At 41.1% G+C, this 11639-nt stretch overlaps 1 long non-coding RNA gene across 1 annotated transcript in view; it reads right to left on the reverse strand.

The window, feature by feature from the left end:
- LOC106998073 (uncharacterized) overlaps positions 1 to 11396 on the reverse strand; it is a 123827-nt gene extending 112431 nt beyond the window's left edge. The window contains exon 1 of the long non-coding RNA XR_013417007.1: positions 11284 to 11396. This is a non-coding gene — a long non-coding RNA (uncharacterized LOC106998073). The remainder of the gene's footprint in view (positions 1 to 11283) is intronic.
- Positions 11397 to 11639: the final 243 nt, after the last annotated feature.

Below are 11639 nucleotides of genomic sequence, written 5' to 3' on the forward strand. Positions count from 1 at the left end.
TGCTTGTTACTGCAGCATAACTTAGTCCATCCTGATAGATGACTTCTTTTAGTTTCACTGCTGAAATGCTCTCAGGGTTTTCTATCAGAGGAGGATTGAGCAAAAGAAAAGAAAAGAAAGGCCCTCAGGATGCCATCAGTGGGTCTGGGGGTCTTTAAAGGCATGAGCTTTTTTATGTTTCATAAGAAGAAAGATGACTTGTGAGAACCAGGGCATGTGGAACTATGCCCATTATCCTGTAGGAAAAAAAAAGGAAGGCTTCCCTCCTCTTTCTTAGAATGGTTAATTCTCTCCAACTATGTACCTCTCTCCTAGGCAAATGGCTTTAGGCTAGATGGAGTTGGATCAGGAGGTAGGGCTGATAAGAGGACTAAAAAGAAGCTCTTAGGAAGATCTGAGAAACCAATAGCAGGAGTGCCCAGGTCACCCTATGCATCTATCACACATTAATCACTCAGATTGAGAGTTTCCTAACATTCTGAATGACTTCTAGTGCTGGACACTGGACCCCCTCTCTGCTATGAAATTCTCCAGTCTTCTGACCTCTGACTCACCTTGAAGACTTACATGAAGTAGTCTCTTTCACAAATATCCTTCAAGCCTTGGGAATCCCAAGACTTGAAGGGATTAGCCACCTTGTATGAGGTGCAGTCCAGTGGTTTCTACCTGTGGCTGGGCAGCAGCTCAGCTTGCATGGTTTTGTTAACACGCAGATGGAGGGAAGTTGGGATTCATCACATCTGGAGTGTTCACCTCTCTTCCCTCCTGCCCCCATGTGTACTTCAAAAACATCTCACCAGTGACTCTGCTGGGTAGTCAGGCACCATTGAAAGCCACTGCTATATAAATGCTTTTCCTTTCAGATCACCAGTGTATTATTCTGTTCTCATGCTGTTGATAAAGACATACATGAGACTGGGCAATTTACAAGAGAAAGAGGTTTAATGGACTTACAGTTCCACGTGGCAGAGACCTCACAATTGTGGCAGAAGGCAAGGAGGAGCAAGTCACATCTTACATGGATGGCAGCAGGCAAAGAGAGAGCTTGCACAGAGAAACTCCCGTTTCTAAAACCATCAGATCTCATGAGACCCATTCACTATCGTGAGAACAGCACGGGGAAGACCCATCCCCATGATTCAGTCCTCTTCCACTGGGTCCCTCCCACAACACGTGGGAATTATGGGAGTGACAACATGAGATTTGGGTGGGGACACAGAGTCAAACCATATCAACCAGGGAAATAAACAACTTCTAATAATAATAACAATGATAATTGTTAACATATATTGAGCACACACATGCAACTTCTGAGCATTGGCTCATTTAATTCTCATACCAATCCTATGAACTAAATATTGATATTATTCTCATTTTATAAACTTATCCAACATCACATAGGAATAAGTGGTAGAATAAGAGTGAGAGCTCAAATCCACAAAGCTCTAAAGGCCTTCTTCCCCAAAGCAGAATCCAAACTTTTTTTGTTTGTTTGTTTGCTTGTTTGTTTGTTTGTTTTTGAGACAGAGTCTCGCTCTGTCGCCCAGGCTGGAATGCAGTGGCGTGATCTCGGCTCACTGCAAGCTCCGCCTCCCGGGTTCACTCCATTCTCCTGCCTCAGCCACCCGAGTAGCTGGGACTACAGGCGCCCACCACGTCGCCGGGCTAGTTTTTGTATTTTTTTAGTAGAGATAGGGTTTCACCGTGTTAGCCAGGATGGTCTTGATCTCCTGACCTCGTGATCCGCCGGTCTAGGCCTCCCAAAGTGCTGGGATTACAGGCTTGAGCCACCGCACCTGGCCCCAAACTCTTTACTTTAAACTGAATTTCTTTGTTTCCAATTAAAACACAGCCACAGCCACTGGAGGTATTACACTATGGAACTTGCCTGTTCTCCTCAGGAGGAACTGACTGCATGCTACCAATCTTACTGGTTCTGAGTGAGTGCCCAAGAAGAACATGCTTCCCAGCCTCCCTGGAAGATAGGCTGGGTCTCCAGGACTGAGTTCCAGCCAGTGGAACATGGGTCCCTTCCAGGCCTTGCAGAAGACATCTCACAGACTGTCCATACAAGCGTGGCTCCCTCTGCATCCAGGAAGGCTGTGTGCTTAAGGTGGCAGCAAGACAGGTTAGAAGGGACCTGGATTTCTGAGCCTTCTTTTAGGGGAGAGCTTCCCAGAAAAGCTACCCAGTCTACAGCAAACTATTACAGGAGGGTGGAATAACTCTTGATTGTGAAAAGTCACTAAGATTTGGAGGTTGATCTTTTAGCAGCTAGGGTTCCGTATTCTGACAAATATACTCTCCCATAGTAATAACATGGAAATACTCATGAATGGCTTACAGTTCCATTTTTCAAATTCCACAAAAATATTCCAAATCTCATCATCACCAAGAAGTCTGAATTCAGCAACCACTGAGCCAAGACTCTCTTAGTTAACTAACCAAAACAAACAACGATACAACAACTCACCTGCAACACATCCAAGGACCTTCACCCCCTCCCCCACAAGAAACTCTTTTTTTTTTCTGGAGTACTTCTAAGACAATCACTTTATTCATGTCATCCCATCTTACCCGACTATTTGGTGCTGTATCTTAGAAAATCATTTTAGAAAATCTTCCTTTTAAAAGCCTTCTGAAACCACAGCATGTGTGAGTGGGTGAAGCGTGCCAGTTTATTCCAACTGCTCACAGGATACAGAGGTTGAAGATGCCATTCCAGTTCATCAATTACAACCCATATGAGGCTGTTTTAATCAGTGCTTCAAGATGCACCTGGAAACAATTAACTCTCGTAGGTAACAATAGCAAGAACAGAGAAAGTATTCCTGTGCTGTTGCAAATGGCACCTTCATTTTACAGTATCTGAGATTCTCAGGTGTCTCGCAAGAGTAAGGCCCTATAGCATATTCCAAAAGGAAATGATGATTACTTTGGTCTTTGCATGTGAGTGATCATTGTACAAAACGGATTACCACTGCATGGTGGTCAGTGGGACTTAAGTTCATACTGGATGATGGCTTAGGATATTATGTAAACACAGTCTAAATTTGTCATAGAGATGTTCATCCACTTAACATATTTTTAAAGAAAGTTTGGCAAAATGCAGGGCTGGGATGTGACAGTTCTGTGACAGATCTCTCAAATAGAAAAGATAACAGTGGGGACTCTACATCACTGATGGTACAAAAATTAGTAACGGGCTGAGCAATCTGAAGACGCAATTCTGGGTTTAACGTTCTCATCTTTTTAAGTTATTAAGTGAATACTGAGATTTATATATTTTTGTCTTATAATAGGGTACACAGAAACAGAAAGAGAAAACTTTTTTGATAAGAATGTTTGAAAACTAAGAATGGCATTTCAACCTGGATATATTGTAGATGCAGGGGTATGTGGGGAAAGAGAGGGAGTATACATTTGCATACAATGCTCTGCCCCAGTGATGCATTGCTCAAGAGCTTTGAAAACTAGGGTGTAGATTTGCTATATATACAGACTTCCCTTATTGAAAAGATGCTCCTTTCATTAAAGCAATGTTTCCCAAAAAGGCGGTCCAAAGATACCCTGCAAGAGAGTAACCTGGGATATTATACACAAATCAGATTCCTCAGCCTAATCTTCAGTCAAATGAATCAGAATGTCTGGGGCCTTCGCATCCAGGATCTGAACAATCAGCATGTGACTCAGAATCACCATCAGTGAGAGATCAAGTGGGAGAAATAGAAGGCATCAAAGGCAGAAGGAGTTTTTCTGCACGCGAACCCAGAGAAGTCAACCCCCCCATGGCAGTGATATTTTTTCAAAATTAAGATTTTAAAGATCAGAATAAATAAGAATTAAATGTGTCTATATAAAAGAGATCAGATGAAAGGGTAGTGTGAGAAAATCATTCTGCATCCAATAGAGATACATTTGAGGTCTAACTTTTTATTCTACTAAATAGAAATAAAGATCATAAGATGTGTAAGGTAATAAGGAGATAGACAGGTATTACAATGCCCACTGTGCTTAGCAACTAGCTTAAGAAAATGCCTTTTGTTCTTCATTTTCTATTCCTCTCTACTTTTAGCTTTCTTCTGTTTTTAAAAACGAAGACTCCATAGCAGTCAAAGGGGAAATGTTTTGAAGCAGCTATTAGAAAGACAACTTTTCTCCCTCAAACAGCCAGTACAATCCATCCTTCGTGTATCAGAACTTCTCTGTGGGAGGTTAAATTCTGAAAGTGGTTTGGTGAGGATTTCCTGCTACACCTTTCAATGTATCATCTGTTTCCCAATGCACTGCATCCACGGTGCTGCATCCAGTCCCTCCGCCATTGCTAGAGCCTCTGCAAGTACGACTGGAAATAGATAAAGCTTGAGCAACCAAAACCACATTTTCAAAAGAAACAGATGAGATGGCCATACTTTTTAGACAACAGGGAAGTTTCAGTACATGTGAATACCAATGAAGGTATGAGAGCAAGACAGAAACTCACAAATGAAAATACTGCATGAACCTTGGTTATCTGTTTGTGAAACAGATTTCAGCTGCTCAACACAATCCATGATGACAAATGTTGCAATGCCTAATTGTCGCCATGGCATTCTAAGGCATAGTTTGAGAGAAACATACAAAAAAACTTAGTACAGAAATCAGAATATAGTGCCCTTACAAAGAAAGTGATCCCACCATCCAGCTGTGAGCCCATGAGGGCAGGCACATTCCTGAAATTCTCATGAAATTCTCCAGTGCCTCACGCACTCCCTAACTCTTGTAGGTATGCATCAACACCTAAATAAATTAATTCATTTTGAAAAGATCAAAAATTAAAAATCACTATAAATAAGATGGGCTTTCCCAAAACTATCAGAAGAAATTCCAAGGTACAGCCTATCCTTGCACTGAGTCTTACCAAGTTACTTCCTAAGTATCTTTTAAAACCTTCTACCTTGCCCCACCTCTGCCACCCTCACCTTAATCTCAACCACCATCAGCTCTTTCCTAGACAACTATAAGGTCCTTTCAAAGCATCTCCACTCATTGACAAGCTCACCTTCAATCTTCTGTTCATATTTCAACCACACTCATCTTTTTCAACTGCAAATCAGATCTTGTCACATCCACACTCACACAGCGCCCTCCACACATGCACACAAGCCAGGTTAAACCATTTCAATGATTCTCCTTGCCCTTAGAATAAAGACAAAAACTCTTAGTATGGCTACCAAGATCTGCATGGTCTGGCTGCTATCTGCTCCTACATGGTCACCTTGCAGCAGGCTCCAGCCACGTCGATCTGCTCTCCAGCCCCCTAAGACCCCCAAACAACCTCTGCCACGGGGCTTTGCTACTGGTCGTTCCCTCCACTGGAATCCTTCTGCCCCTCCCCACTTCCTGTGCCTTTCTTTCTTTTTGCAATTACAAATCTTTCAGATCTCGGTTCACGTGCGCCTTCTTTAAGGAGCCTCTGTCAGCATCTGTGTCTAGACAACTTTCCCTACTGTTTACTCTTAAGTCACCTTAAACCTCTCCCTGGCAGCTCTCAGGAAATTCTTTATTTCCTGTTCATTTGTGTGATTATTTGACTAAAATCTATCTTCTTTGCTACATTGAACACTCTCTGAGGGCAAGGATTGTGTCTTTAATTTTTACTCACAACTATATCCATCATCTAGTACAGTGCTTGGCGTTATAGTTGGTTCTTAAGAAATATTTCTTAGATCCATGAATCAATTCGGGGACTGATGATTTAAAGCTATCCCATGTATCTGTTGGTTCCATATGCCTAGCCCAAGGTTTTTTGGTGGCATTATTGTTTTCTTTTTAACATCATGGAAGCTTCCTTTTTTTGTCAAATGATGCACATTTAAATGATTTAACCAAGTTGCTAATGACATACAGAAAGTCAGATTCAGACTTTTGTTGGAACCAGAAGTCCAAAGTATTCCCAAGCAAAGGGACCTGAGTAAGGAATTTCTAATAACGACATCCCCACAACGTTTTGGGGTCCTTAGAAAGCTTCTTGGGTATTGAAGCTAAAGCAACTGGCTCCATAATGGTTACAATAGAATCTGATTTCATAACGTTCAGGAAACAAGGTATTAAATTGCAGGTCAATAACAGGATAATATCAGTGGAGATACTTGGTATCTGCATGGGACTTAAATAAGAAAATTCAATACTGAGACCCAGCTCACAGGCAGAATGCTCACTGATTGAGTCTAACCCCTACAATGAGCTATACCAAGCGTAGGCAGAAAATTTTGAAAGGGCTGGGCATGATGGCTCATGCCTGTGATCTCAGCATTTGGGGAGGCCAAGGCAAAAGGATCACCTGAAGCCAGGACCAGTTTGAGCAACAAAGTGAGACCCACATCTCTATAAAAAATAAATAAAATAAATAAAACTTAAAAAAACAAGTTTCCAAAGACTTTTTTCTCTTTATTATTATTTTTTTAAATAAAATGATCTTTCTTAGTCTCATGAACCCAGGTACATGATATTCAGCAGAATATTTGGATCCATTAAAGAGTAGCTCAGCAGGTTTTTTTAACTTCTAAAAATCTACCAAAATATTATTATTTAATAAATATTTAACAAATAACAAAAATTAACATATGTAGATTGAGAGACAAAGAGAACTGGGGAGTTTATACAAAAACATTGTAAGATTGACAAATTTGTGTTACTGTGTTCACAATTATGCACATGAAAACTCTAAGGCTCAGTCACACAGCTGCTAAGTGGCCCCAAAAAATTCAAATCTATCTCAAAAATCCCATGACACCACCATCCCCACAGCCCCATTAAAAAGAGAAAATTGTGCTGATCGGTTTTTGCAACATGGTATATTAAATATTTTAGTTGCAATCTAAAATATACTAAAGTGATCAATTTCTACCACCCATGTGTTTTCACTTAAGATATTTTCCATAAATTTTTTCTAAAAGAAAGTCTTAAGCAGATTTTAGAATTTTATTTCACATTGAGACAAAGGATAAAATATCTTCTGAGTTCCAGGCACGTTCCTTGCGATTTCACTCACACAGAGGTCTGCTCTTAATTTTTTTTTTCTCTTTCATTCAAAAAGCAATTCCACTACCAACCTGAGGTTAGCTACATTAATCTAATGTCAACTCCATTATTGTTAATTATTTTATGGTGGCTATATTTTAAGAGAAGGGGTACAAAGATCCCTCATGTCATTTGATAGCCCACCAAGAATTATATTGAAATAACTACATTGATTTCCAGATCTCAGCAAGCAACTAGGACATAATTAAACTTTTATCTCTGCAAATTTTGCTGTCTTTTTTTTTTTTTTTTTAAACCTGGTTACCTATTGTTCAGCAGACTAATCTTATTTTGCTTCTCAGGTGGGCCTAAAATTTCATTCAATGCTCAAGAAATAAATTAAAATATAAGACATATAATATCTGGACATTTCTCAAATAAGAATTTCCATTGGCATATTTTCTGTGGGTTCATTTTTTTTCCTATTTCTTATTTGACTTTAATAAAGCTATACTCTATTGAAGTTAAATAAAAGCATTCCTCTGAGCACTTGGAGTTAAATTAAAATAGCTATAAGTCTGAAGAAGCAGCCATTTAAAGACTCTACTTGACCTACCTTAGAAGAGATAACCTGTAGCTATAGAGAAAGCAGGCTCTACTGGGACCCGTGCCGTGCAACTCGCTTCAAGCTCCTGGGCTCTTCCCTCCCGTGCACATCTGTCACCTCACCTTGCTCCCACCTCACCCCTCGCTATAGGCCTTAACCTTGATGAGAAGGAAACTTTCTCCAGACTTCTGGAAATTTTTCCTTCCATCTTCTTTTTAAAAAAAAACTAGCAAGTGAAGGAGCAGTATGATGACGTAGGAAGCGGGAAAGAAAGGCTGAAAATAAACTTGAATTCATGTTCTCATTAATTACCTATGTCATGCCGGGCAAACCCTTTTGTGCTCTCCATGCCTTAATTTCCTCATCTAAAGATGTAAGGAGCTAGATTAGATCCAGGGCTGGGACTAGGGTGGAGTGAGTAAGGGCTTCACCTATGGTGTCAAATTTACAAGGGTACCCAAAATCAAAATTTATGTTAAAAAAAAAAAAAATCTATGATGGACAAAATATCAAAATTTTAAATAGGGACAGTCTCAGGATAACTGATTTTCCTTTGGTCTTAGCACAACTCTGTTATGAACTCCGATTCAGATTCATCTCCCTCTAATACCCTGTGACACAGGCTCTAGTCTCAGCTAATAGCACCTTGGAGGTAGCACTACCCCATGTCTCCCTAAACCCTGCAAAGTGAGGTCCAGCCCAGCACAGCCCTATAGGGATACTTTCATGGCATCCTGTAAGAATGACTGATGCGCTCCTTCCTTTTAACTCTCTCGCTGTCTTCCCAGGGAGACAATGACTTCATACTGCTGCATATCAGAGATTCTGTGGACAATCAAGATTAAAATCACAATCTCATTTCTGTAAGAGCTCTGGGAGGGCACACATTTCCAGCAAGCTGCCCCATGCCATTCTGGACCCTGACTTGCATTGACTTGATTAAACTGAAGCAGCAGACTGAAGCCTGCGCAGGGCTTCATTCAAAGATTTTCTGAGGCTGTCTTCTCCCTGTGCCAGGATATTCCTATCCCTTTCCTCCTTTCACTCCCATCAGGTCATCTGGGGAATGCCCTGCTTACTGCTTTTGGGAAGGGGTAGCACAGCATAGAAGGAGGATGACCACAAAGGTAAATGTTGATTTTCAAAGCCAAAGATCAAAGTTCCTCCTTTTATTCCTGAGAACTCAGGAGAAATAAAATACCAGAGTAGGGACAACTGCGAGGTGACTCAAAGCAAGTAAGGGACCTCATAGAGATCCTCTGAGCCCCAAGGTGGTGCAAAAAAGTGGTAGCGGACCTTAGAATGTCCTGAGGCTAGCAAGGGAGGGTGGCATGTTTTCCACGCTACTCTAGGTATAAGAGATCTCAGAATTGGACAAGTTGAATTATTTGAAAAGATAGAGAGAGCCACATCTCTCATACAGCCAAGTTAGCGGCCCCCTGTGATGGTTAATACTGAGTGTCAACTTGATCAGATTGAAGGATGCAAAGTATTGATTTTGGATGTGTCTGCGAGGGTGTTGCCAAAGGAGATTAACATTTAAATCAGTGGGCTGGGAAAGGCAGACCCACCCTTAGTTTGGGTGGGCACCATCTAATCAGCTGCCAGCACAGCCAGAATATAAAGTAGGCAGAAAAATGTGAAAAGGCTAGACTGGCCTAGCCTCCCAGCCTACATCTTTCTCCCATGCTGGATGCTTCCTGCCCTCAAACATCAGACTTCAAGTTCTTCAGCTTTGGGACTCGGACAGGCTTCCTTTCTCCTCAGCTTGTAGATGACCTATTGTGGGATCTTATTATCTGGGATCCCAGATCAACGTAAGGGAGTTTAATACTCCTTAATAAACTCGTGTTTAGATAGATAGATAGATAGATACATAGATAGATACATAGATATAGATAGATAGATAGATCTATAGATATACATATGTCTATATAGATATATCTATAGATATACATATATCTATATAGATATACAGATATATAGATATCTATGTAGATATACAGATATACAGATATAGATATCTAATTAGTTCTGCCCATCTAGAGAACCCTGACTAATATACCCACACTCTGTTTCTTCCTCGGGTGCTCTCCCTTAAGAACCTTGTCTACATAGCACAGTGCGACACAGGAGTCCAGGATTATCTGGTCAAAGTGTATGAGGCAGTCTGGATGTGGACAAAGCCCTACAAGGCCCATCGGGAGTGCTGAGGCCCTATCAAGCCTTGTCTCACATCTAGGCCAATGCGCCTTCACTATTCTCCTACAGAGGCAACATTCATAAATCTGAAGATGTAACCTTTTTTCAGAAACTATAGTTACTTAGATAATCTGATCTCCTCCCTCTATTGCTCCAGTATAGCTCATGCCCTGTGATTTATAAGGACTTCAATGTTCTTCTTTCATATTTAAAAACCCTTATGCAAATCATGCCAGCAGCATAGCCAATGAAAGTTTTTTGCATTAATGCTTCATATTATTCACATACAAAAATTCCATTTAAATCTCATTAAGCTTGGGACATAAATCCAAACAAACTAGAAAATGCCCTGTTAAGGTAGAAAAGTGACATATGTCTTCCAATCCCCTGACAGAACAATGAGGAATGAAAAAAATGATAAGGTACTACCCATTTGGGACAGTGTACCAATGGACACATATGTTACTTTTCTGCCTTTAACTATTCACAGCCTTCCTGCTTTTATCTCAATAGCATTTAAATGAAGTATTTGTCAGCAACTATTTCTGGTAATGTGACGTATGTGATTCAGGGAGGCTGTGAGCTGAGTTTCTGGAAACATAGCAGTATCCTGGGAAAATCATAAAAGGTCTGTCTGCTAACGGCATTTTTTTGATTTCCCTCTAGGCATTTCTTGAGGTACGCGATATAATTTATCTGTCATGTACTATTAACAATATACTTTTCAGGGACTTAAAGATTAGTGGGGCCCCTGGGCTGCACTGAACGTCCTTCACATTGGCATGCCTCATCTCTAATCCAGCTTTTCCTTTAAAACAATTATAATATCAGAGGGTTACACGAGCTTTACAACAGCACCCTACAGTCCTTATGACCTTTGCTAATTGCCAATGAGTCGAAATTTTAATTCTATAATGTGTTTAGGTTAGCAATTTGGTGAGCTGGGGAGAAGCAGCTTTGGCCTTTGGCAACTGCAAATCTGAGTTTATCTCCCCTCTCAATGTGAACACGCACAAGTTCAGGCGGTACTCTGAGTGACAGCATTACAATATCATAATCATTTACGGAGCGTCTGCAAAGAAAGAAATGAATTTTGGGAAAGCATTCAGTAGCTGCAGGACTCCCTCAGAAGGCTTAATAAAAGTATCTTAAAAAGTATGAAAGCCCTTGCTGTTTCAAAGTAAAATGAAGTAGCTAGCCTATGTGGACAGCCCTCCAGGCACTCTCATTGAACCTTCAGGGACTCCACCAGAAAAGGAGACATGTTTTTCTCCAGGCTCCAGAGGCTCAGGTCTGTTGTCTGTGGCTGTCAGGAGTAAAATGCATGCACGGGACCCCATCTCCATTCATTCTAGAGAGAGACAATGAAAGAGACACAGGGAGAGAAAGGGAGAGAATGACTAGAAAGGCTGTTTGGTCAAAGACACAAGTCCCACACACCCATTGCCTGAAAGGCATTTACCCTCTCTTACCTAATCTCAACTCAAGCAAGGCTTCCCCGGGCACCCTTCCGTACTCTCCCCGCCACAACTGAGGTGGAGCCCTCCTGGGGCACATCGCTGGAGCAGTGTGCAATGTCGCTTCACCGCACTTCTCAGTTTGTCATTATGAAGGAGGAGCAGTGAGGTGGGTAGGAACATGACGTCTGCAGCCACCCTGCTAGGGTTTGGATCTCTACTCTGCCATGTGCTGCCTGATCCTGGGCAAGGAACTTACCCTTTGGCACCACACTTCCTGCATCAGTAAAATGTGAGTTATGCATAGAAGATACATTGTTACAAATGCCTAGCCCATAGGATTCAGTAAGTGTTACATGTTATCATTATGA

The sequence above is a fragment of the Macaca mulatta genome, chromosome 4 (assembly GCF_049350105.2).
Source record: "Macaca mulatta isolate MMU2019108-1 chromosome 4, T2T-MMU8v2.0, whole genome shotgun sequence".
Classification (NCBI taxonomy): Eukaryota; Metazoa; Chordata; class Mammalia; order Primates; family Cercopithecidae; genus Macaca; species Macaca mulatta.